Genomic DNA, 25,885 nt, shown 5'->3' on the forward strand with positions numbered 1-25,885 from the left:
TTCTGCTGCAACTATACAGGGTCCTGGTGAGGCCAGACCTGGAGTACTGCGAGCAGTTCTGGTTTCCTTACTTGAGAAATGTTGTACTAACTTTAGAGGCAGTGCAGATGAAGTTCGCCAGCTTTATTCCAGAGATGAAGGGGTTTGGTTCTGAGGAGAGATTAAGTTGCATACGACTACACTCAGACAGGATCATATAAAAATGTGTACATTATTAAAAGGGACAGATAAGATAGAAACTGGAATGTTGTTTCCACTGGTAGGTGAGACTACAACTCAGGGACTTAACCTTTAACATCCAGGGTATGCGATGAAGAAGAACTTCTCTAAGACAGTAGTGAATCTGTGGAATTCTCCCCACAAAGAAGCAGTAGAGGCTACCTCATGAAATATATTTAACATATAGAGAGACAGATTTTTGCAAAGAAGGGGAATTAAGGGTTATGGGAAAAAGGCAGGTCAGTGAAGTTGGCCAGATCAGCCATGATCCTATTGAATAACAGTGTCCTACACCTGCTCCTCTTATGGTTCTACCATGAGAATCAGTCCCGTATCCCAGCTGGGATGGCTGCTATTTGATTTGTGTAGTGGAATCCATTCCAACCGTGTAGCACCTTTGTTATCAATACTGTGTACGTGGACAATGCTGCGTATATTACAGGTAGTCCTCCCACTTACGCTCGGGCACTCCCATCATAAGCCGAAAAATCGTAACTCCATAAATAACACTGCACCTACCATATTTTATAATTAAATGTCGAATGATGAATACAGAGACTGCGAGCATGGTTGAGTTAGCATCACAAGAGAGTCTGCTGGACGTTAGTCTTGCACGATGCTGCCATTGCCCAGCATCCCGATAGAGTAGCATACCGCACGTGGCAAGCTCAGGGACACATCGGAACTTGAAATCGAAAAGACAGATTCTGACCATCGTAACTCGGGGACTAACTAATGATGAAGGTACTAAATGAAGCACTGTTTCATTTTCATTATAGGAGAGGAAACCTACTACTATAAGATGGTTGCAATTTATGTAGCCTACTTGAAATGACATTAATATTAGAGTAAAATTGTTGACACTGTTCTCAGCTCCATAACAAAGAATAAATCTGCTGGGCTATTATCACCAGATAGTATACATTGATGCAAGGCTACTTCTGCAAACAACCATGTTTTGACATGATATTTCAAAAGGGACCTTGTTTTACTTCATGGCCCTATGTTATTATAAAAGCTTGGAGTGTCACTGTTATTTCTGAGTCTATTTTTTCTGTTTCATTATCTAAACACATGCAAGAAAACTGGGTTAATTCCCCTGTAAACTGTATCCTATCAAAAAAATCTCAACCTTGGCTGTCAAATTCATATAAACAGAAACCATTATCAGGAGTTGAAGATACAAAATATTTAGTTTCAGTTATTTCTTAATACATTAAAACAATTAGACATCTAAGTAAGCTCATGTTCCTGGCTTTTTTTTTCTGCTGTTTTGCAGAATTCAATTAAAAGCAGAACAATTCCAATTGAGAATCAAATTTTTAAGGCTGGCCAGCTCCACGCTTTCAGGTCGATCTGCTTGCATTGCTGAGAAACCAGATAAGTGGAAGGGTTGCTCTGCAAACTAGGTGGGTACCTCAGCCTGTCAACCAGCTCTGCAATTGAATGAGAGATGAAACTGAGATAAGGTGCAGAACATCGAATGACACAGGAAATATACATTCTTTGAGTAGCTCCACTCATTTAAACTACCACAGCTAAATTGCTTTTGAAACTTCTATTAAACCACACTGAAAACATTCTGCAAAGAGCAAGAAATGCATTATGCCACATACTTTTTAAGTAACTTTGCAATATATTTAGGCAAAATTCAGATGGAATAGGTACAAAGATGAATGTTGGGGTGGGAGGAATCATGTGGATTAAACAAAAGTTCAATTGTAGGTTAGCAACTTGTCGAATACCCATATTTGGTCATTAAAACACTCCTAAACATGCAGGTTTCTACTCATGAGCAGTGGAATCTTGATGAGAATGTTATGTGAACAAAAATATCAATGGGATTAGTGTAGATGGGTGGATGATGATCGGCTCAGACTCAGTGATCCAAAGGGACGGTTTCAATACTATACCTCTCTATAATTCCACGACTGATTTGGGGAAATACGTAATTAAGCTCAGGTCACCTCACGGAGGAATCGAGCTAAAAATTAATTAAATAATATGTTGGTGATTAATGAGTTAAGTTACTTTGGAAACAGGCATGACTAGCATTTCCAAGGCTTCAAGAAACACCCATGAACATGCAGGAAATAGAGACATGAATCATGTGCAAGCAGAAGGTACTTTGTTTAATTTGGCATCATGTTCATTGCAGACACTGTGGTTGATGGGCCTGTTCCTGTGCTATACTGTTCTATGACTGAGGGTAGGAATTTTAGTAAAGTGAATGAAGAGGAACTGTTCTCACAATTGTGGTTATATGAACAATTCCCTCAGAATGTAAGCAAGGATAAAGAATGGAATCATCACAGGTTTAGTGGGATAGGGATTGAGGAGATGAAAGAGTTATGATTAGAGGGTCTGGACATAAATGGATAGAGAAGAGAGAAAGGAACAGAGTGGCTGGGATATTGTGGAGGTCTTGTTTGACAAACTTGATAGGATTCTTTGAGGATATAATGGGTGCGGTGGATAGAGGGGAACAGGTTGATGTTGTATATTTGGATTTCCAGAAGCTTTTGATAAGGTGCCGCACAAGAGACTTATCAGTAAGTTACAGGAAAGTGGAGTCCGGGGAAGTCTATTGGCCTGGATTGAAAATTGGTTGTCTGACAGGAGGCAGAGAGTCAGGATAAATGGGAGTTTTTCAGGTTGGCAGAGAGTGGTAAGTGGGATGCCGCAGAGGTCAGTGTTAGGCCCACAACTATTCATCATTTACATTGATGACTTGGAGGAGGGGACAAAATGTGGTGTAGCCAAGTTTGCGGATGACACCAAATTGAGTGGAAGGGCCAATTGTAATGAGGATGTGGAGAGTCTGCAGAGGGATATAGTTAAGCTATATCCGCAGAGGTCAGTGTTAGGCCCACAACTATTCATCATTTACATTGATGACTTGGAGGAGGGGACAAAATGTGCTGTAGCCAAGTTTGCGGATGACACCAAATTGAGTGGAAGGGCCAATTGTAATGAGGATGTGGAGAGTCTGCAGAGGGATATAGTTAAGCTGGATGAGTGGGTAAAGGTCTGGCAGATGGAGTACAATGTTAGTAAGTATGAGGTTATCCACTTTGGCAAGAAAAATAAAAGAGCTGAATATTATTTAAAGGGTGAAAAACTACAGCATGCTGTTGTGCAGAGGGACTTGGGAGGGCTTGTGCATGAATCCCAAAAAGTTAGGTTGCAGGTGCAGCAGGTTATTAAGAAGGCAAATGGAATGTTGGCCTTCATCGTTAGAGGAATTGTATTCAGGAGTAGGGAGGTAATGTTGCAACTGTAGAAGGTGCTGGTGAGGCCGCACCTGGAGTACTGTGTCCAGTTCTAGTCTCCATATTTGAGGAAGGATATACTGGCTTTGGAGACGGTCCAGAGGAGGTTTACTAGGTTGATCCCTGGGATGAAGGGGTTGACTTATGATGAAAGATTAAATCATCTAGGATTGTATTCGCTCGAGTTCAGGAGATCTTATAGAAACATATAGGATTATGAAGGGTATGGATTGAATAGATGTAGAAAGGTTTTTTGAGCTGGCCGGGGAAACTAAAACGAGAGGACACAGTCTCAAGATTCGGGGGAGTAGATTTAGGACAGAGATGAGGAACAATAGTTTTTCCCAGAGAGTAATGAATGTTTGGAATTCTCTAACCAGGGAAGTGGTTGAGGCTGCCTCATTGAACATATTCAAAATTCGGTTAGATAAATTTTTACATGATAGAGGAATTGGGGGATATGGGGAGAAGGCAGGTAGGTGGAGTTAGGTCATAAATTAGATCAGCCACGATCGTATTGAATGGTGAAGCAGGCTCGATGGGCCATTTTTGGCCTACTCCTATTCCTACTTCCTATGTTCCTCTGAGGTTGAGGGGAAGGAACCAGCCACAGAGAAATCCCTATTTTGAAGATGAAGAAATTTGTGATTACTGCACTCTTGTTGGAGTGGAGAGTGAGGATGGGAGGCAACAATTTAAGGAGATTGTGAGGTTTCCAAGTAGCTCATACAGTCTTAGATTGGTGGAAGGATAAAGCATCAAGTGTCTGGTGACTCCCTCTTAAAATATTTAGGATTTCTTTCAATTCAGATTCATTAGGAAAATCCTATTTCAGTGCAATAATCGCCATATAACTTTTTTCCCCCCTGTAAAACAATTTCCAGTTTGGCCACATCACACTTAAAATGATATCCTTGAACTGAGTATCAAGCACACCATCATCAATCCTATGGCCAAAGCCGTGTTCACAAACAATTTCAATTTTAGAGAAATTCGATAGTACAGATGAAGACCGGCATTTTTTTTTTGGGCAGAGAAGCCATCTCATCTGATTGTGAAGCAAGTCAGATTGATAAGGGCATTAAGAACAGAAATTGTGGAGGTTCTGGCCACATTCTTCCTAAGGTGTGAGAACTTGAGTGCAAACCTAATACCCTCAGCAGAAAATTGAGATATAAAGGTTTTGCCAGCCAGTCTCCTATCAATACATAGAACAATGATCTAACATAAAATTAATTGTTGCTTGGAAAAATCTGGCTGAACAAATGTCAAGCAGTGCCAATATGTTAAAAGTAAATTTCTGTAGATTTGACTAACTTTGTTAGCAATCCATGAAAATGAAATATGAATAGAAATTAGAGTTGAAATATCTTTATTTTAAAATACTACAGAATAAACATGTTAAATGAGCTGAATTTTTACAAATAAAGAGGCAATTGGAGAGGAGCAATGAACTTGGCCAGCTTGCTGAGAGATGAGAGGAGTTGAGAATACTTTCAAAGTGGAGAGCAGTGATAGGTAATAGGAGGCCTGCTCTTTATGATGGTTATTTAGGGTTTCACGGTGCACTATTTTCAGGTTTGTAGATGGGACATAATTTTTAAAAAGTTGTGTGTAGGGAGAGGGGTAGATCAGCGAGAGATGGAGTGATGAAATAGGAAACTCGTGGCACATGAAAGAAAAGTGTGAAGTAATGTATTTTTGTAGGAAGAACAGAGAGTTACAATATCTACTGAAGGTTCAAGAGAAAGAGACACATAAGCACAAATCTGGGGTTGGACATCAAACCTTTCAAAGGAACCAGTTTAAAGCGGAGAGTTTGAAAAGTTTAAAAGCGTTCAAGGTCCTTGGTGTCCAGTCAGGCACACAAATGTCAGGAAGTTGGAACATGCTGCGACATGTTAAATGATCCAGTTTCCATGAAAATTATAAATGAAAACAGGGAATTACTGCATTGACCACATGATCCTTCATTTTCATTCTTGGTTTCTTTCTGAGTGTTCACATTATGGGTGGGGCATCCATGAACGTGAAACACAAGGATTGGAGTGCACATTTCGATATATGGAGCCTTGGTGAAACTACATGAGTTCTGACCTCTCGACTTAAGAAAGGATAAGCTTTCCAGCGAGAGAATAAAATGAAGTTTCAAATGAGGATTTGTTGCACCAGGAGTGATTATGCAAACTGTGCTCAATTTACCTGTTGAGAAGAGATGATCGCATTCAAAAGTATACACAGGGTTTGATAGGATGGAGGCACCCACTGATTTCTGGATCTATCCTATCACCAAAGATTTTTTCCACCAATCAAATAGTAGCCAACGTGAATCAGTATGCCCTTGACCAGCAATCCCTTACAGTGGTTACAACATCATTGCTGACTCTCACTTCCCAACCACATCTTCCCAACCCCAATTCTAGGCCAGAGAATTTGAAAACAAGCATTTTTGATTTATCTTTACAGAATACAGGTTAAGCCCAGCGAGAGGCCTATGACCAATTCCAGCCAGCACCACATTAGTAAATATTAAAGGCTTTGGAAAAGAATGCAGAGGAAATTTGCCAGAATGGACTTATCAATGTGTTAGAGGCTAGGATTGGTCTTCTTAGAGCTATGAACACTAGTAGGAGGTTTATTAGAAGTGCACAATTATGAAGGATTTTGATGATGTACATGTAAAGTACAACTTTTTCTCATACCGGAAAAATGACTAATCAGGCATAAAGTTTTAAGGAGATTGGCTATAGAATCAGAGGAATTCGAGGAAGATGTTGTTCACACAGTGAGTTATGATCTGGAATGATGGAAACATTCAGTGATATCTATTATCAGAAAATTGAATAAATACTTGGAGAGGAAATATTTAGAGACACACGAGGGAGCATTGATTCGATAGCTCTTTCAAAGAATGGCTAAATTACCTGCTTAGGACTTTATCATTATATAATTGTAAATAATTATAGCATTCTCTTGTTTGATGTAGGATCTCCCTGCTCTTCAAATTAGTGTCTTAGAATCATGTTTGTTCATCTGATCAGAAAAGAATAAATCCAGATAACACCCAATCCAAATCTTGGTTAGCTAATCTGGTTGTGAGCCAGATATGGAAGAGGAGGTGCTGTTATGAACTAACAACCCTTTTAATTTTTCAATTGGGACTAAAGGGTTTTTGTTAGCTCTAACACAGGAACAGCGATGGAAAATTCACCAGACAAAGGTAAATTCAAAATAATAGATTTTAATGACACCATTAATAACATAACATTTCTTAATTAACTCTAAATTTAACCCCACTTTGCACAACTTTGTGTGCATGTGTGCGTGATAAAGTCCCAACCTCTGAAAATTCCATTTTAAAACTTCAGCATCTTTTTCATCTTGCTTGAAGATCTTAAATTTTCAGTTCAGAAATAATTATAAAGCAGTTTTAAACATCATTTCTTCAGGCCTTTTTAAACTCACAATTCTTTCAATGAGTTGTCCTGAAGAGATATTCTTCAAACAGAAGTGACCATCTTCTGGGCCACAAATGTATCTCCTGTGAATAGAAGTAGAAGTCCTGCCTTTCCAGGAAGTCAAGCCTTCTTCTTTTGAATGAAGACTTTGGAATCTGTGTTTCCAAACAAAACTGTTCTCTTTATTTTAAAGAGACAGTCAGAAGTAGGCTTCTCTTTTGAAATCTACTTATTCTGCGTCCCTGTTTTCCCCCCCTCCCCCCCTCCCTTTTGTTAGGAGTAGCACAGGCAGCTTTTCTCCTTCTGCAGGAAATATTGCTGCTGTTTAGTTCTGCATTTTATCAGAATGGTGAGTTTCCTTAAACTGACTTCTTTGTCTTGGATTTTAATAATATATTTCTTGCAAATCTCTCAAGTCACACAGTATGTGACATCATTTCTGTCTTTGAAGTTCATAATGTCTTTTTAGACTGAGGTGCTAAAAGCATTCAAGTCCACTTTCTTACAGAATCAAAGTAATTAACTTTGTTGAATGGTTCTCTTCTGGTTCTGGGCTGTCTGCCCACATAGACACAGAATGGCTGTGTGTTTACACAGGCGTTTCTGAAATAACACCTACTGTTTTCAGTATTTCAAAACTATCATATATCCTTTCATCCTTTTGGTTTCTATTGCAGAAGCAACCATTCCGTCTTTAAAACTGGCTTCTGTCTTCCATCTCAAAGAACCATGTGTTTGTAAAATGTAAATGAGTCCTGTCCACCCAAACTAACTTATTAGACCATATCTAGATAAAATATAGATTTAACATTAAACTAAGGATTAATACTGTATTAACACAGATCCATTACAGTGCTTTTCAACCTGAATGAGCATTGATTAGAACACAAGAGGGCAAGGTATGCTCAGATGGAAACTGAGTTCAAGAAGGATGTGAAAAGAAAGAAGTAAGTAGATTTTGGGAAAGAACCATGGCTTGTTGAGATAGCAGGAGTATAGCAGAGTGAGAACTCAAAAACAGGAGAAACTATCTGGTGCAAAAGCTTTAATAGAACATCAAATACGACAACCCTTTACAGGCCCTTCGGCCCTCAATGGTTGTGCTGACCTATATATTCCTTCCTCAAAAAACTAAACCCTTCCTACCTTGTAACCCTCTATTTTTCTTTCATCCACGAGCCTAATGTTTTAGCTTCCTCCACCATCCCTGGCAAAGCAATCCAGGCACCTCTGTAAAAAAAAAAACATCTTGCCCTGATATCTCCCCTAAATTTTCCTCCCTTCATTTTATGTAGACAACATTAAACGGTGGACCATCATCAAATTAATTTGGCACATAATAAGTAAAACTTAACAGTGGTGATTTCAGGAAAAGATGCTATGTCACTGCATTTGAGCCAAAGATTTTAAAAATTGAAGGGTTTGGTGGGGTATGTTCTTCTGGGCTCAGTTTTCTCTATTTGTTGTGCCACATAATCCAAACTTCCCAGATTCAGGACCAGGAAAATCTACTCCAATATCATCTAATGCTTGTAACTTCTGATCAGTTCAAAGAATTTTGGGGTGAAAATTCAGTTCTGAATAATAATACTCAAACCATACAGAAGTAATTGTCTCCACATATTAAATTCCACTGAAGTCAGTGGGCTCAGTTCAACCACTTGTCAGGAGTTTAATCCCAGTATTTGAAGAGGGAGTTTTTTGCTCCATTAGATGGTTTCACGATTCAGGATTTCATGTAGATAACAAATGGGTCTTCAAACAGTAATACTGTTACCTGGGTGCTGATATATTCAATCGTGCTATTGTGACACGTTCTGATTCTGACTTTCAAGTTACAGCAAAACCTTTGAAGCAATATGGGATTAATATCTAACTGCTGCTTTATTCTTGGAATGACCTCTGTAATGGGAGTCATCATTGTTCCCATGTTTATCTGGAACAGTTTCCTGGCCATTTCTTTGGTCATATTATTGCTTGCCTGCAACTCTCTCTCGGGGTATTTTATGCCAGTTTCATTGTTCAAGGTCACTTCTAGGAAGGAGTTGCTATAAACAACTGAATGTGTTAATGTCAGGTTGTACCAGCTTGTAATTCAGTACCTACGTGATTGAGTTAAGAGATTTTCATAAGAAAATATTTTGAGCTAAGTCATACATACTTGTGTAATGACCTGTTAATTTCCCATTGCAACTTGTTATTGAAGAAACTAATAGAAGCCACTGGAAAAATTGACTTTGTTCCTCAGTCTGCTAATCTTAAAATGTCAAAATATTTTTACATCCATTTACAGCAAGCAGTTTTTCACAGAATCTGATCTGAACAGGCATATTAATAGAAATAAAACTCAGCAAGCACGCCAGCAGAGAGAGGTCCCTTTACCATGGGCTGATTTGGATGCTTAACTGTATACGTGGTCAGGACAGTGAGACTAAATACGAGGAGTTATAAAGTTGTACGGTATGGAAACAGTCCCTTCTGCACAACTTGTCCAACCTGAGCTAGTCTCACTTGTCAACATTTGACCCATATCCCTGTAAACCTTTCCTGGCCATGTACCTCCTGAAAAGTTTTTAAACATTTAATTGTACCTGCAAATACAGCTTCCTCTGGTAGCTCATTCCATGTACACACCACTCTCTATGTGGAAATGAAATAGGCTGTTGTCCCTTTTAAAGTTTACCCCTCACACCTTAAGCCTATTCCATCATGTGTTACTTTCCTACCCTGGGGAAAAGAAGACTGTCACCATTCACCTCATCATTTTAGAAACCTCGTTCAGGTTCCCCCCCCCTCCCCCTGCCCCACTCCCCCCAGCCTTCTACCCTCCAGAGACTATCTAAACTTCTAATTCTGACCTTCCAGTCCTGGTAATATCCTTGTGAACTTTTTCTGCACTCTTCCCAGGTTAATGACATCTTTCCTACAGCTGGGTGACTGGCACTGCACTTTCAACAGAAGTATTGTAGAATGATTCTGCTGTATTTTTCACAGAATTCAGTAGGTACCTCTCTTTCTGTAATGTGAACTCTCTTCAAAACACTACGATTAACTTTGCTGAGTTCCATTACATGCATGTCTTTTCTGTAAATACAGATGAGAAATACTTGTTTATCATCCCTCCCATCTTCTTTGATTCCCCACAGACCGCCTCATTGATCTTTAATGGGCTATATTCTTTCATTTGTTGCTTTTTTTTTGCCCTTAATAGATGTAAAATTTCTTTGAATCCTCTTTTACCTTATCTGTCAGAGCTATCTTATGTTCCTTCTTTGCCCTTCTGATTCTCCTCTTGGGTAAACTCCAATATAGTCATACAGTGTGGAAACAGGCCCTTTGGCTAAGCTTGTCCACGGAGACCAAAATGTCCACCATCCTCTAGTGATTCACTTCATCCCATCTGACTATTCCTGAGATATACATCCTTTTTCAGAAAAGAGAAGAAGAGATTATGACCAAGATGGAATGGGTCCTTTATGTTGTTGGCTGCTTTCTCGAGGGGAGGCTGTTTTGCATGATGGCCTGAACCACATTCACAACTCTCTGCAGTTCCTTGAGTCTTGGTCAGAGCAATTCCCATACTAACCTGTGATGCGTCTGAACAGGATACTTTCTCTGGCGCAAATAGAATTGGTAAGCATCGTTGAGGACATACTGAGTTTCCTTAGACTTCTGATGGAGTGGAGGCAGAGCATCAATGTGATTTTGCCCCAATTTAGGACATTAAACTGTGGACCAGTCCTATCCTTTTCCATGACTATTTTAGAACTGAGGCGTGTTCACTGGTCCCAAGTGTTCCTGCAGCATAGGTTTTATTAACCAGCAACTGTAATTTCTTGCGTCTCCAAGGATAAATCTTTCTTACTGCTGAAATGGAAAATGATTCTATTCAAGTCTCGATGATTGGTATGATCTCATTTGGAATACAGAGAAGAACCTAAATACAGTTTCAATTTGCATATATTCTCTGTCATTCCTTTTACGCAAAAGAGAAAAAACAAATCTGTTTCCGGAGGATCACTTCTGGTGTTGAGCCCAACTTGAGAAGATTTTAATATCCTGATTAATTTCTGATTCAATAATTTATACTCCCAACATAGATGCTTTTGAAAATTAACAAGAAAATATATTTTAGTTTACAATTTACAGGTCTTTTAATAATTTAGAATAAAGCATTTGATAGCAGATCAAGAGGAAAATCCATCTTGGATTATTTCACATCATAAGGTTAGCAGCATTTAATATTTTGTGAATAACTTGCGTTGATATTCAATCCACTTTATTTTAAATAAAATAGTATAAATTGCTAGAATATGTGACCTGAGTATTGAGTGTGAAAGCAGAATGGTTCAAGGAATTAGAGTTCTGTCGCTGTAGCTGCTTTGTTAACTGACAATCTCGTTCCTAATACAGAACTTCAAATTTAAAGCGGTGCTGAATTTACCCAAGAGTTTACATGAAAGTTAAATCCACTGGTAAATTTAAATATGAGACAAATGCATGATTCTTGGCAATGTTTTTTAACTTTAGTTAAGAAGGTGCAGTCTTTAGGTATAAATTTTGAGATAGTCAAATGGATTGAACATTGGCTGAAAGGGAGAGGCCAGAGAGTGGTAGTGGATAATTGTCGGGTTGGAGGCCGGTGACCAGTGGTGTGCCTCAAGGATCTGTATTGGGCCCATTGTTGTTCGTTATATACATTAATGATCTAGATGATGGGGTGGTGAATTGGATTAGTAAATATGCAGACGATACTAAGATAGGTGGAATAGTGGATAATGAAGAAGGTTTTCAAGGATTGCAGAGGGATTTGGGCTGCTTAGAAAAGTGGGCTGAAAAATGGCAGATGGAATTTAATGCTGATAAGTGTGAGGTGCTTCATTTTGGTAAGAAGAATCAGAACAGGACATACGTGGTAAATGGGAGAGCATTGATGAATACAGAAGAGCAGAAAGATTTAGGAGTAACGGTACATTGTTCCCTGAAGGTAGAAACTCACGTGAATAGGGTGGTGAAGAAGGCTTTTAGTATGCTGGCCTTTATCAATCATTGCATGGAATATAGGAGTTGGGAGGTGATGTTGAGACTGTATAAGACGTTGGTGCGGCCTCATTTGGAGTTCTGTGTGCAGTTCTGGTCGCCTAATTATAGGAAGGATATAAACAGAGTGGAGAGAGTGCAGAGAAGGTTGACCAGAATGTTACCTGGGTTTAAGCATCTAGAGTATAGGGAGAGATTGGACAGATTAGGTCTTTATTCTTTGGAGCGTAGAAGGTTGAGAGGGGATTTGATAGAAGTATTTAAGATTATGAAAGGGATAGACAGAGTGGATGTGGATAGACTATTTCCGTTAAGAGGAGGAAAGATTAAAACAAGAGGACATGAGTTAAGAATTAAGGGGCAGAGGTTTAGAGGTAGCATGAGGGGGAACTTCTTGACTCAGAGAGTGGTAGCCGTGTGGAATGAGCTTCCGGGAGAAATAGTGGCGGCGGAGTCAATTGTATTATTTAAGAAAAGGTTGGACAGGCATATGGATGAGAAGAAGATGGAGGGTTATGGGCATTGTGCAGGGAGGTGGGACTAGAGAGGGGTGTTTGGTTCGGTGTGGACTAGAAGGGCCTAATGGCCTGTTTCCGTGCTGTAAATTGTTATGTTATGTTTATTTGTTTTTACTTAGAGGGATCAAAACTTTTTACACGATATAATTAGTTTGTAGACAGGGTGAGATGCTTCATAAAATTAAATGTCCAACATTTAAATAAATCTCCTTTCTGATATGAGACCAAGGTTTATAATTACTCCACTATTATTAATTCAACACCAATAAATGGCCATCGTTCCCAACGAGAATTGTACACTCAGAATGAAAAAAATATTGGTGAATGGAGAATGCATGGATGCAACTTTTCTTCCAAGGTTTTGTGAGGGGCAAAAATCTTTCTGCAATTTACACCATTCAGACAATTGGTTGGGGTGGTAACAACATGAGGATGCAGTTGATGTGTGAAAGTCTGGCTTTAGTTTATGCAGGAACACAGATTTCAGCAGCCAGAGATTTCCTAACTTGCGTTATGGAAATGGATTTTCTACTGCATGATTAAAAGGAGTTGGTTGTGTACACTTGCGGCAGTGTCGTTGCTCCACTGGTGTGTGGAATCATTCAGTTGTGACTTAAGGTTGTTTATTTTTTCACTGACACCTGCAACAGTTCCATTGAGATATGGGGACCTTGTAGCTTTAGGCCCTTAGAATAAAAGGGAAGACTGACAGAGCAGGGCAGTGTACCAGGAGAGAGAGAACAGGTGACTATGTTGAGAGCAGGGAGTCGAAGCTCTATGTCAGATTGTTTGTTTTTGAAGAGTATGTCCATTCATTTGAGAGCAGAGTCATGATTTAAGCAATTCTGCTGATCCAAGAAATCAGTTTTAGCCAGTGGCTGTCGAGCTACCCATTACTGTGGATCTCCTTAGCTCTTGCTACTTCCAGGCCAGTGCCAGAATGTTCATTTCTCCCCATTTGTAGTTCCCTGTTGTATAAGAGTTATGGGAATTCATTAGTAAAGAGAAGCTCATTCATTTCCTCTGTTGGTAGATACCAATAGATGCAGTCGGCATGGAATTTTCCGAGATTGCAGGGATCCCAGTGGTGAAATGATTATTTGAATCCACTTCTGCCTGTTGAGATTTCATGACTGAACCTGGAGGCATTTGGGATATGAAAGGGAATTGCTGCTTGAGTATGCTATTTGTCTGTGACCCTGGTCAGTGGGTAATCCACATAAAATATGGGAAGCAGCAAGAATGCCAACATACTGCAAGTCCTTACTGAATGAGCTCTTTCAGCGATCTTGCTGGCCTAAAGGGATTTTTGGTCAAAGGATATTTGTTCACCACCTGGCTTTTTCACTGCAGACTGCATATGAGAGAAGAACCCAGATACAAAGAGATGCATCACGGTGCCTTTCAACACTTCCTCTGTGTAAAGCATTCAGGAAATAACTTGTAATACAGCTTTTCATGGTCTGTTGGGTCCTCCACAACTTGAGCAGTTTTGGCCATTACAACAGCTTCGAGCAGGAGGTGGTCAGAAAGAGGAGGAAGAAGAAGGGAAGGGATGACACTGGGAGTCTCTTTGTAACTGGGCAGTCAGGGAAAGACTGAGTGCAATGCCACGTAATTAAAAGGTTGACTTGAATGGCTGTTTCACAGGAAATAGTGATCTATACCCACAGATACCAAGACCTTGAACATTCTGAACCACTTCATTAATTAACAACACCTTTGCATACCTGTGAAAGAGACTGTGGTTTTCACAATGGCCTCATAAGCTACTTGAGAACCTACAAAAATGTAGTGGATGCAAGTCATCCTAGATTCCAAAGAGGAGGACATAATGTTACCTTGGTGGCTGTGGACCCACAATGTAGTTGGTCTTCCCTAACCTGTGTTTAACCCTGAATTCCTTGAGAGGGATAAACCTTATCAAAACTCTCGGAACGGCGTAATTCAAACTAATATAACATAAAAATATAAGTAAATAACATAAAATATTACAAAAAATATTTTTCTTTGCATATTCTATGGTTAAGAGGAAATGTATAAATTCAAATATAAAAGCTGCTGCAGTCTTGACCTGGAAGTAACAAGATCCAAGGAGATCCACGGTAATGCGTGGCTCGATTGCCACTGGCTAAAACTTTGATTTTTTGGATCAGCAAAATTTCTTCAATCATTTACTCTGATTGAAAACTTCAAAAAAAAAGTAATCTGATATTCTCTCTCATATGAGTCTTGCATAGCTGGCACCAACTCTCCCTCCAGGCACAATTTATTCAGGTGATCAGATGATTTTAATCTGATCTGGTTGTAGTTCCTTTGCAAGTTGCCCAGGTTCATTGCCATATCCATCCCTCACCCCACATTATAAAGAAATAACATTGATTAATATTCCTTCCTTTGTAATTGTCTTTTACTCCCAACAAGTCCATGCATCGTATCCAATGATTTCTCTTGGTCCTTATTATCAATCTTCATCCAGTGTTGTGATGGGAAGAGTTGAGAGTTTATCAGCACCTGGATAAAATGTTTTTAATCTATAGAAATTCCACAGCCAGACTTCAGATTTCTGTGGAGAAAATAGACAAAGAAAATTGTGACCTTGGGATAATTTTTTTTGTGTGTCAGAACACCTCTCTTGCAGGATTTTCAAGCTGCAGACTATTCCTCCATCCCACAAAAGTAACTTTAAGAATGACCCATGGCCTCTCATTGCATGCTAGGTAGAACATTTGGTGTGAGTCCAAAAATAATTTAAATACATCTTAGTTTTATTCTCTCTCCTACTTAATCTCCATCATCTTCCTATTGATTTATGCGCCTCTTGTTTGGCTTCCCAGTAATTTCACCTTATCTCCATTCTTTTTCCTTCTGCATCTATCTAAACTGAGAACTCACTTTATTTTCCTGATTCTTTGCATTTTAACTTTTTTCCTGCAATTGTACATCCTGTTTTTAAAAATTTCAACTCCTTTTTGAAAATTTCAGTTGTGTCCAGGAAGATTATTTTCTCTTACTGTTGCGACACTAACACACAGTATTTATCATGTTTTAATTCTTCTTGGCTAGTTAGAGAGTTGGATGTAGTCATAATGACACCTATCCATGTCTTTTTTTGACAGTAACTTCTTCATCAAGTACGGAGCTAGCTTAGCTTCCATTTGAGCTCATCAGGGCCCCCATATTGACACCATTCTAGTCTTTCTTGATATCCTCTTTGTATGAATCAAGCAAGCCAAGCCACACAAAGTAACACACCTGAGGAGAGGATCATGTTTGTGGTACATGCACTATTTGCAGCTTGAGGGAGAAGTGGTATATCAAGAAAAGTATTAGTTAGTAGATGGATACCATGGCAGAGTCTCAAATAATGGTCAAAAATGGAGACCAGTTATAGGCAACTGGCAAATGTACAGAATTCAGTGGGATTGTATGACTAACACACTAGTTTGGTCTTTCCTATAAGCATAACATGAAAATGTTGGGTTTAGATTTTTTACATTCTCATTGTCTAGGACCTAATTGACCATTTTATGCTCTTTATTCTTGTATGATGTAACCATCGTCTGTCTTATTGATTTGGATTTTCATCTGTGTTCATGTATTTCACAGGGATACCATACTAAACTTTTATAAAACATTGGTGGTTCATTTTTAGCCACCTTATTATAAGCATGTGAAGAGGTTCCATAAAGTATTTTTGAAACCGGTTTTGGGAACGATGGAGTATAATGAAAGAAAACAGAGACTGGAGGGAGATTTTTTTTAAATCTGCAGTTTCTGAGGTCTCATGCAGTACGCCAACATTCATGAGAAACTCAGCAGGTCATGCAGCATCCACAGGGGTGTCTTCCAAAGAAGGGTTCAGGCCCAAAACAACAACAGCCTTTTGCTTTCTATGGATGCTGTACAATCTGCTGAGTTTATCCAGCACTTTTATTTTCTGCAAAAGAGGGGTTGGAACTGCTTTCTTTCAGAATTAAGGTTAATGAAATTTCATACAAGTATTTAAAATAATGAGAGGTCTGAACATCATGTAATGTGAAAGGTTGTTCCTGCTACAATCGTCCAATGAAATTGTGGTAGGAAATGGTGGTGCCATTCAAATTGCCTCTATTGTCTTTCGTTCAATAGATTGATACGCAATTACTAATTGATGGACCTGCATGGTGGTCTCTAATTCTTGCTACAGTATCACCACCTGTGAGCTCAGCTGAATGTCTGACCCACATAGCTTTGTGGATTTGTGTCCAAGGTCTGCTTGGCTAATTTCCCTACTACTCACAGCTCCCTGTTCTGCAGAGACGCTTGGCCAGAGTTCTGCAGCTGAAGATTAACTTCCTCACTATCCTCAGTCCTATCAGAATTTGTCTCATCTGTGAATTTACTGCTATATTCATGTCCAGACTCCATTCATTGTAAGTGATTTTCAAACAGCATATCGTAAGTCATCACATGACAGACAGTTCAATAAAATTGAAGCCTATGGTCAATGGGTAAGTGATTCAAGGAAAGAAAGCATAAATCAGTCGAGATTAGTAATTTTTCAGTTTTCAACTGCATCCCTCAGTGTTCAGTGGTCATTATTTAGAAGTTAGTGGACCGATGGTTGGTAAATAGTGAAAAGGCATGTAATGGCCTTCACCAGGATGTATGAAGACTGATAAAGCCTACAGCATTTCATGTAGAAAATCATCGTTTGGATCAAGAGGCAAAGCAATCAAATGGTAATGTTTTTAAATTGTTGCAGGATGCCCACATTGTTTGGTGGATGTTGAAAAGACTTTGGGCGGGGGGTAGGGGGGTGGGTTCTTTGATGAAGAAATGGATGCTGAGGAGATAGCAAAAAAGCATATTCAGCATTAAACATCAGAGGAGGTTATGCTGACTCTGTGTAAAATAGGCACTGCCTCAAAAACAGTCTACCCTATCGAAGGAAAGATCTCATTTGAAGAGAAAAATGTTCAAGCTATGTAATGCAGGTCAGAGCTGTTGCAAAAACTTGAAATGAAAAGAGAATTCTGGAACCACTCAGCAATTCAGGCAGTCATTGCGGAGAGAAAATAGTGTTAATATTTCAAATCGGATGGACATTCTTGCATTTAAACAGAAATAATTTGGCTGTTTTTGAATTCAGCATTGAGTCCCAAAGGATGCAGTTGTGCCCGGATGGAAGATGAAGAGCTGCTCTTCAAGGTTTCATTTGAATGCAGCAGCTCATCTACCATCTTGGTGATGTATTTCTAGGTCAGTTTGGTCTGTGAGTTCAAAGGAAACTCTCAAACCTTGTCCTTCAAGGTGGTGGATAGTGTTGGAAGGTGCTGTTGAAGTAATCTTGGTGAAGAACCAGTAGATTTGTAAATGGTGTAAATTGCCACCAATAAATGTCAGAGTGGAAAATAGTGAATGTTTTGTGTGGGGAATTGTTGCTGATCAAATATGCTTTTTATTGGATAATATAGTTGCTTAAGTAACTTTGACATCCATGCAAGTGAGAATACTTAATCATACTCTTTGCTGCTGTCTAGAACTTTATAAAGTCAAAGTTCATTGCCCTCTCCTGAATACTTGGCTTCTTACCTACACATTACAGGGGTCTTTACATAGATGTCCAGTTTCTAGTAAATGAGACACTGGGATGGTGATGAAAATGGAGATTTAGTCTTGTTGAAAACTGGCATCGTCTGGCACTAATATTAGTTATTAGCCTGACTCTGACTGTTGTTTCAGTCTTACTGCTACAACTACCAGACACCTTTCTTGGTAAGATTCCAGCTTGTAATGTGATTTAATCCAAACATATATTGGTCAATCTTACTGTGGTTGGCCGAGTCTGAAGTCTATTATTTCAGTTCCTGAACAGTAGTGAATGAAAAAGATCTCCAATCCAATAATAAGTCGAAATACATCAGTTCTCCTTTCCTTGTATTGCTAAAGACATTTATTTAAAATGAATTTTGCAGTTATTTTAATAAAGTAATTCTGATTTTATTTAATAGAAGGATTAAGGTGATGTTATGTACTGTAAGCAGGAAGCTCAATAGATTCCTGAGGTGACCAATTTGTTTTTGAACCTTTTTTCTTAAGAACGTGGTTTCTCAGAAATTGAATTCAGCACAGACATTCATTTTGAAGCTTCGAACTTGGCAAAAAAGGAAGGAGTAACCAGTGGCAGGTGATATTCAGAATTACTAATATAAACAGAAATCACAAATCCCTGAGTTTATATTAAATTATTCTGTTTCTCTGAGCAAAACTGTAACACATCAACCGGTTACAAAGGAATAAAAAAAATAAAACTTTACAGATTTCAACTTAAAATATGGTTCATACAGAAAGAAATAAGGCCAGGATCTCTAAACATTAAAGTAAGTTTCAAAGAATGTAAACCTTTAACCTCCAGATTCATATAATCAAATTACTTATAATTTATTCAATGTGACTTTTAATCAATATAGTTATATTTACTTCTGGGCCATAAGTGTTGGAGTAAAAACACATCAAAATGCTGGAGGAACACAGCTGGTCTTTTCAGCGCCCATAAAAAGCAAAGATATATTGCCAAGGTTTCGGGTCTGAGCTCTTCTTCAAGGAATAAGCACAGAAGCAGGAAATCTAAGCATTCAGACAGTGCCGGCTGGAGGAGGAATCCAGACCAACAAAAAGTGTAAAATGGACATGATAAGGGACGAGGTGAGAATTTATTATGTCTTTGCGAAAGGAGACAGGGAAGACAGAGGTGGGGGAAGGTAACGGTGGGGGGAAGAAGTTCGGGGGGGGGGGGGTGTGGTTTAACAAAAGCCAGAGAAATCTATATCAATGCCATCCGGTTGGAGGGTGCCCAATCGGAAGGTGAGATGTTGTTCCTCTAATTTGAGGGTGGTCTCAATCTGGCAGTTAATATCCACTTCTCTGGTTTTTGTTATCCCTGCCCACAATTCTTCCCCCTGTCGCCTTCCCCTAGCTCTATCTCTCCCTTCTCTGTCTCCTTTCATCCCTTATCATATCCAATTAACACCTTTTGTTGGTCTGGATTCCTTCCCAAGCTGGCACTCTCTGAATTCTGAGACTTTTTGAGATTCCCTGTTTCTTATTTTACTTATTTCTCGAAGAAAGGCTCAGGCTTGAAACCTCAGCAATATATCGTTGTTTTCTATGGATGCTGAAAAGATCAGCCAAGTTCCTCCAGAATTATAGTTTGTTTTTACTACAATCACAGCATTTGCAGACTTTTGAGTTTCACATAAGTGTTGGAGGCCAGAAATGTCCACAGATGGATAGATTAACATTGAAACATAGCAAACAATTGGAAATAGATTTCCACGAACGTTACAAGAGGAGATAAAACCATACAGGTAGTTTTGATGCTCGATTAAATAAGGCTATGAAAAATAAAGATGCCATATTATTAAAGTGTTCACTATAATTGGTTTCTAAAGACTTGGTAGTGGAGAGCAGAGAGTGCCATGTTTCTTGGAGTCCACATAACAAGTGACCTATCCTGGACACACATCTGCTCACTTGTCAGGAGGGCACAACAGAGACTGCCCTTCCTGAGAAGGCTGCGGTGGGCCAGGTTATCAGCCACACTAATGCATGTGCTTGTAGCGCTTTAGTCAGATCCATGACGCAGAGGTGCAAAAGGTATTGGAATCTCTCTTCAACAGCGCCCTTCTGAGGTCTCCTGTTTGGCCTAATGGTAGCGCCAGCCCTGGCTTTAGCTACTATAGTTGTATAAAAGAACCCGTTTCTTTATTACAATAAAATAAACATCACAACCTCTACACCCATATCCTCCACATTTACCTCAGTACCCTTGGCTCCTGTATGGATGCTTGTTCAGTTCTGAAAATTGTCAATTAAGTTTAAATAAATATATATGAGTACCAAATTTTACATGTACTGCAAGATGATCAATTCTTACATTTCCAAGGTTTTTAATAACACTGAACTAAATAAGAATCTCTATAATGATGAGGATGTAAAGATGCTTCATAATGATATTGACTGGCTAAGCAAGGGGACAAGAAAATGGAAGATGAAATACAATGTGAAAAAATGTGGTCATCTGCTTTAAAAAATACTCAGCATTTGTCTTGGTTATCAAAGGGTGAGAGGCTCAGAAATATTGATGTTCAAAGGGACTTGGGTGTCCTTATGTATGTGTTGTTGAAAGCTAACAGGACTTTTATTGTCATGTTAAGATGCAGTGAAAAACTTGGTGCTGCCTGCTATCTAGACAAGTTAATGCACATCTAATACAATTGATTGTGCAAGAATAGAAACATATGTTCAGGGTATAATGTTCATGAGAAAGTACAGTTAAACAGCACTAGGCATCATGTTTTACTAATAGTAAGTCCTTTCCGAGGCAAGTATGACTAGGTTAGAGCACATTAACTCGTGGCTGAACATTTGGTGCAGAAGGGAGGGTTTGCAATTTATAAACAATTGGGATCTCTCCTGGATAGAGATGATTTGTACAAGAGACATAGGTTACACTTGAATCAGAGCCAGACCAATATTCTCACAGGGAGATTTGGCAGATTCACCCAAGAGGCTTTAAATGAGTCTGGCAGGAGTTGGGATCCATGGCGTTGAGGGATCCTGAAAAGGTTAAGGATAGCGAGGAAAGAAAATGAAATGTTTTGATTCAGAATGAGATGGTGGAGACCACGTGTTGAGGTAGGACAGGTAAACTTTGTTCTGTTTACTGTTTATTTTAAAGCAAGAAGCCTGATGGGTAAAGTGGACATGCTTAAGCCATGGATAGGTACATTACTCTGGGATGTTGTAGCCATAACAGAGATGAGGTTGAAAGAGGATTATGACTGGAAGCTCACAGTAGTCTTTAAAAAGGATATTGCTGGTACTATCATTTGAAGAAGCTTGGATAGAAATCAGGAAACAAAAAGTCATCTTGATGGATATATACTATAGGAAGCTAGAAGACGTGTAGAGAGAGTCTTGTAAAAATAAATAAATAGATTGATAAAAGGGACAGAGCTGTTATTGAAGGTGATTTCAACTTTCCAAAGACTGACTGGTAATGGCACATTGTAGTTAAACACATCCAGAACTTTCTTCAGCAAAACATGGCTAGGCTTACCAGGGAAGAGGCAACATTTGACCTTGTACTGGGGAATGAAGCTCATCAAGTGAATCGGGTAGTCAATATGGGAACACTTTGGGACCAGTAACCACAATTTTATCTGCTTTAAGATAGTTATGATTAAGGACAACACTGGTCCTCACCATAATTAAAGAGGATTTAGCAATAGTTGACTTTGGCAAAGCTGCCAAATAGAAGGCATTAGAGTGTGATAAGAACAGTCCAGGATGTTTCAAGCGGGGTAAATTACATGAATGGCAAAGTAAAGGAAGTCTGATTAATGAAAGATGCAGAGGCATAGATCAGAAAGAAAAAGGAGGCTTATATCAGATACAGGCAGACAGGTTCAAGAAAATCTCTTGAAAAGTATAGGAATGTGGAAGTAGAGTGCAGATAGAAATAAGAGATAAAAGGTTTTGAGAAAGTGTTGGCAGATAGTGTAAGAGAATCCAAAAAGTTTTGTGTATATTTAAAAACAAAGGGGCATTGAGGGAAAGATTAAGAATCAAGAGTAGCATCTATGCTGTATGATTTGGGGAAGATCTTAAATGATTATTTTCTGAATGTGTTTACTGTGGAGAAGAAGCAGGAGTGGGTGGTGACAGAGGTAACGAAAGATAGTTTAGGGCATGTTAGCAGACCTGGATCATCTCAAGCTGGATAAATCTCCAGTTCCAGGTCAGGTTCATCCCAGAACATTATGAAATGGAAGGAAGGAGATTGCTGGGGCCTTTCCAGATGTTTGGTGAGGACAGATGTTCTGGAGTACTGGAGGTTGTCAAATGGGGTGCTGTTTTTAAAAAAAATAGTTTCAAGAATAATCTGAATGGTAGGGAAACAGCAAAAAAAGATACTGATAAAACCTATCAACATTTGCATGGAGGGGGGAGAACCAGAATGGAGTTTATGCATGGGAAATTATGTCTTACAAAAGAGAGAAGTTTTTAAAAAAGACTAGGCCAAATTAGTCAATGTTATTTAAATGGATTTTAGGTGTGTACAGTTAGGGCATATTGGAAAGGAGGCTAACAAGCAACTGGATAAAAATGGACTTAGTGATAGGAGTCCAAGAGTGGTTGAAGAGGGCAGTTTTTCAAACTGTGGCCAGTGAAGTGTCTCAGAGTTCTATTGGACAAGAATGTTTCTTGCAAGATAGATTTCCTGATGACACAAAAAAAAGTGCTACAGTGGACAGTTAAGAATGCTACTCGAGTTTACAATGGGGTCTGGGTTAGAGGAAGATGCAATTCGGAATGATTTGGCAGGGATATGAAGGGACAGTTCTTCACTCAGGGTGGTGGCCATATGGAAGGAGCTGTCAACATGGCAGAGGCAGGTGTATTAGCTTCTTTAAAAAAAAAACACAGATAACTACGTGAATAGGAGGGGATTGAAGGATTATGAGCCTAATGTGGGCAAGTGGGACTAAAGCAGGATGTATATTCTACAGCATGGACAAGCTGGGCATATGTGAATGTTTCTATACTGTAAGACTATTCTGTTCTATATTCTTTCAAGAATCTGATAACAGCAGGCAGCACACAATTAGGAAAGCAAACAGTATGTTGGTCTTTATTTCTAGAGGATTTGAGTGCAAGAATAAAAATGTCTTACTCTAATTGAGCCTTGTTGAGTCAGCACTTGGAATATTGCTTTGATTTTGGACTCATAATCTAAAAAGGGTGCTTGATATACAGGGAATGAAGATTCATTAGTCTTGTTCCTGGGATGGCAGTCTGACATACAAGGAGAGATTGAGTAAGCTTAGTCTTCATTGTCTGGAGTTTAGAAGAATAAGGGTTAACCTCAATGAATCATCTAACAATTTAGAGATCTCTACATTTCTCACAGGTTCCATGAGAAATAGTCATCGTGGAGCTAGATCAGTAATCAACTGAGAGATTACTGATGTCAGGAATGCTGCACATTGTTAAAGGAGTAGCCAGTGCTCCATCCATGCTCAGTCAGGTTTGTACCTATTCTGAAACTGCTGGGCTATGTTTGTCTTCCATTATTAAACAAATGCTGAAATCTTTGACATTTGGAAGGGGGTAGGTTCAAAACAAATGACAACATAGAATGCCCACCACATAATAAACATACCTTGTTTCCAAAAGTGACAGTCAATTATGTTTCATTTGCTATAAAGGCAACAGGGTTGGAGAAAGAATTAACTCTGACTTTAAGTTAGGATGCATTTGGGTAGATGGTATTTTAATATTCACAGATAATTATTCAAAAGAATAGAACATTTTCACAGCGAAACAGTGTGCTAACATGTTATGGCGGCTCACCACTAGGCCACACGGCGGGGAAGCTGACCAAGATGGCGCCATTGGGGGTGTTCCCTTCCTCCCAGCACGAGGCTCAGAAGGCCACGTGACGTCAGCGTGCGTCTCAGCCAGGTCTGGGCTGGGAGTATAAGTACAGTCTAGCAGCCTGCAATAGACCAGTCTGCTCACTGAGCTCAACCCGTCTGGTTGTGTGTGTTATTACAGGAGCAGAGTCGCTGCCGCTACAATTGGTGACCCCGAATGGTTCAAATGTCTTTGAACCCATCATGAGCGAGCCTGGGATCAGCGCTATAGCCGTGAAACTGTCCGAATTCTGGGTTCAGGAGCCAGACATGGATTGGCCACGTGGAGGCTCAGTTTAACCTCTGCCAGATTTCGTCTGACATGACCAAATTCTACCATGTGGTCGCTGCCCTGGACCAGGCCACCACCAGATGCATGCTGCACCTCGTTCAGCACCCACCCGCCAAAGACAAATACGAGACCATCAAGCAAGTGCTTACTGGATCCCTCGGACAATCCAGACACCAGCATGCCGCTCGGATGCTGCACCTCGACGCCCTGGGGGACAGGTCCCCGATGAAGCTGATGGACAAGATATTCACGCACACCAACTGCCCACTCTTCGAGCGCATTTTCCTCGACCGTATGCCCGGGGACATCTGGCCACTGCTGATCCAGGAGAGCTTCACCGACCTGAGGAAGGTTGCCCAGAAAGCTCAGGAGCTATGGCTCGCATGATTCCCGGAGGGCTCAGCAGGTCACAAGGCATGAGCATGACCACACCAAGCCCGGCCCTATCATGGCAGTAGAGCATTTGGCCCCTGCAGGGGAACCCAAGAGCATAACCAAGGCCACAGCATCCGATCCAGGCCTCTGCTTCTACCACCAGTGCTGGGGAGCCAAGGCTCGGAAGTGTTGTCAGCCCTGCTCGTTCCAGGGAAATGACCAGGCCAGCCGCTGTTAATGGCTGCAGTGGCTGGCCAAGGACACAGCCTCCACAATCAGCGGCCGGAGGTTCTTGACACTGGAGCCCAGATCAGCGTCATCCTGGCCACGACCGTCAGATCCAGGAACCGACCTCATCAACCTCCCCTTCGTGCGGCCAATGCAACAGAAATCCGGTCGTATGGAGACAAGACAATCCATTTCCAGATTGGCCAACAAAATTTCGTGTGGAGGTTCACCGTCTCGTCCCTCCCGACTGCCATCTTGGGTGCAGACTTCCTCCTTGCACACGGGCTTCTGGTAGACATTCGAGGTAGGCGCCTGGTGGACTCCCATACCTTCCAGGCCATTCGCCTCGACACCTCCCACTTGGAGCAACCGCAGATGGCCACGATCAGCATGCCCAGAGATGAGTTCCAGTGAATCCTGGACATGTTTCCGACACTCCTCAAGCCACAGTTCTCTGCTGCCTCACTGCACAATGGGGTGTTCCACCACATTCCCAGTCAGGGCCCACCAGTTCATGCCTGCTCCTGCCTGACAAGCTCCAGGTGGTGGAGGAGGAGTTTTCGCACATGTTGGACTGGGGATCATTCAGCCGTCTGACAGCTCATGGGCTTCGCCGCTCCACCTGGTCCTGAAAGCTTCCAGTGGCTGGCGTCCCTGAGGAGACTATCGACGGCTCAATGAGGCAACATTTCCTGACTGTTACCCCATCCCTCACATCCAAGACTTTACGGCCAACCTGCACAGTGTGAGGGTTTTCTCCAAGATTGACCTGGTGCACAGATATCACCAGATCTTGGTGCACCATGAGGACATACTCAAGACCCATCATCACCCCCTTTGGCTTGTTCGAATTTCTGCGCATGATGTTTGGGCTCAAGAACGCTGCTCAAACCTTCCTGTGCCTCATGGACTCTGTGGGCAGGGACTTGGATTTCATCTTTATTTATTTGGATGACATCCTCATCGCCAGCAAGGACCAGGCACAACACAAGGCCCACCTACATGCCCTCTTCTCCCG

The 25,885-nt window shown here is 40.3% G+C and overlaps 1 protein-coding gene across 8 annotated transcripts in view; it reads left to right on the plus strand.

Annotated features, from left to right (window-relative positions):
* cd247 (CD247 molecule) overlaps positions 1-25,885 on the plus strand; it is a 255,004-nt gene that overhangs the window by 210,409 nt on the left and 18,710 nt on the right. Inside the window, exon 1 of one of the 8 annotated variants that reach the window (XM_069888509.1) lies at positions 18,592-18,679. The exons of 6 other annotated variants lie outside the window; for them this stretch is intronic. The gene's annotated coding sequence lies outside the window, so the exon portion shown is untranslated. Of the gene's footprint in view, positions 1-18,591; positions 18,680-23,480; positions 23,585-25,885 lie in introns of those variants that run through there. One more of the 8 variants, XM_069888508.1, reaches the window with a different exon arrangement.

Source organism: Narcine bancroftii, chromosome 7 (assembly GCF_036971445.1).
Source record: "Narcine bancroftii isolate sNarBan1 chromosome 7, sNarBan1.hap1, whole genome shotgun sequence".
NCBI classification, from domain to species: Eukaryota; Metazoa; Chordata; class Chondrichthyes; order Torpediniformes; family Narcinidae; genus Narcine; species Narcine bancroftii.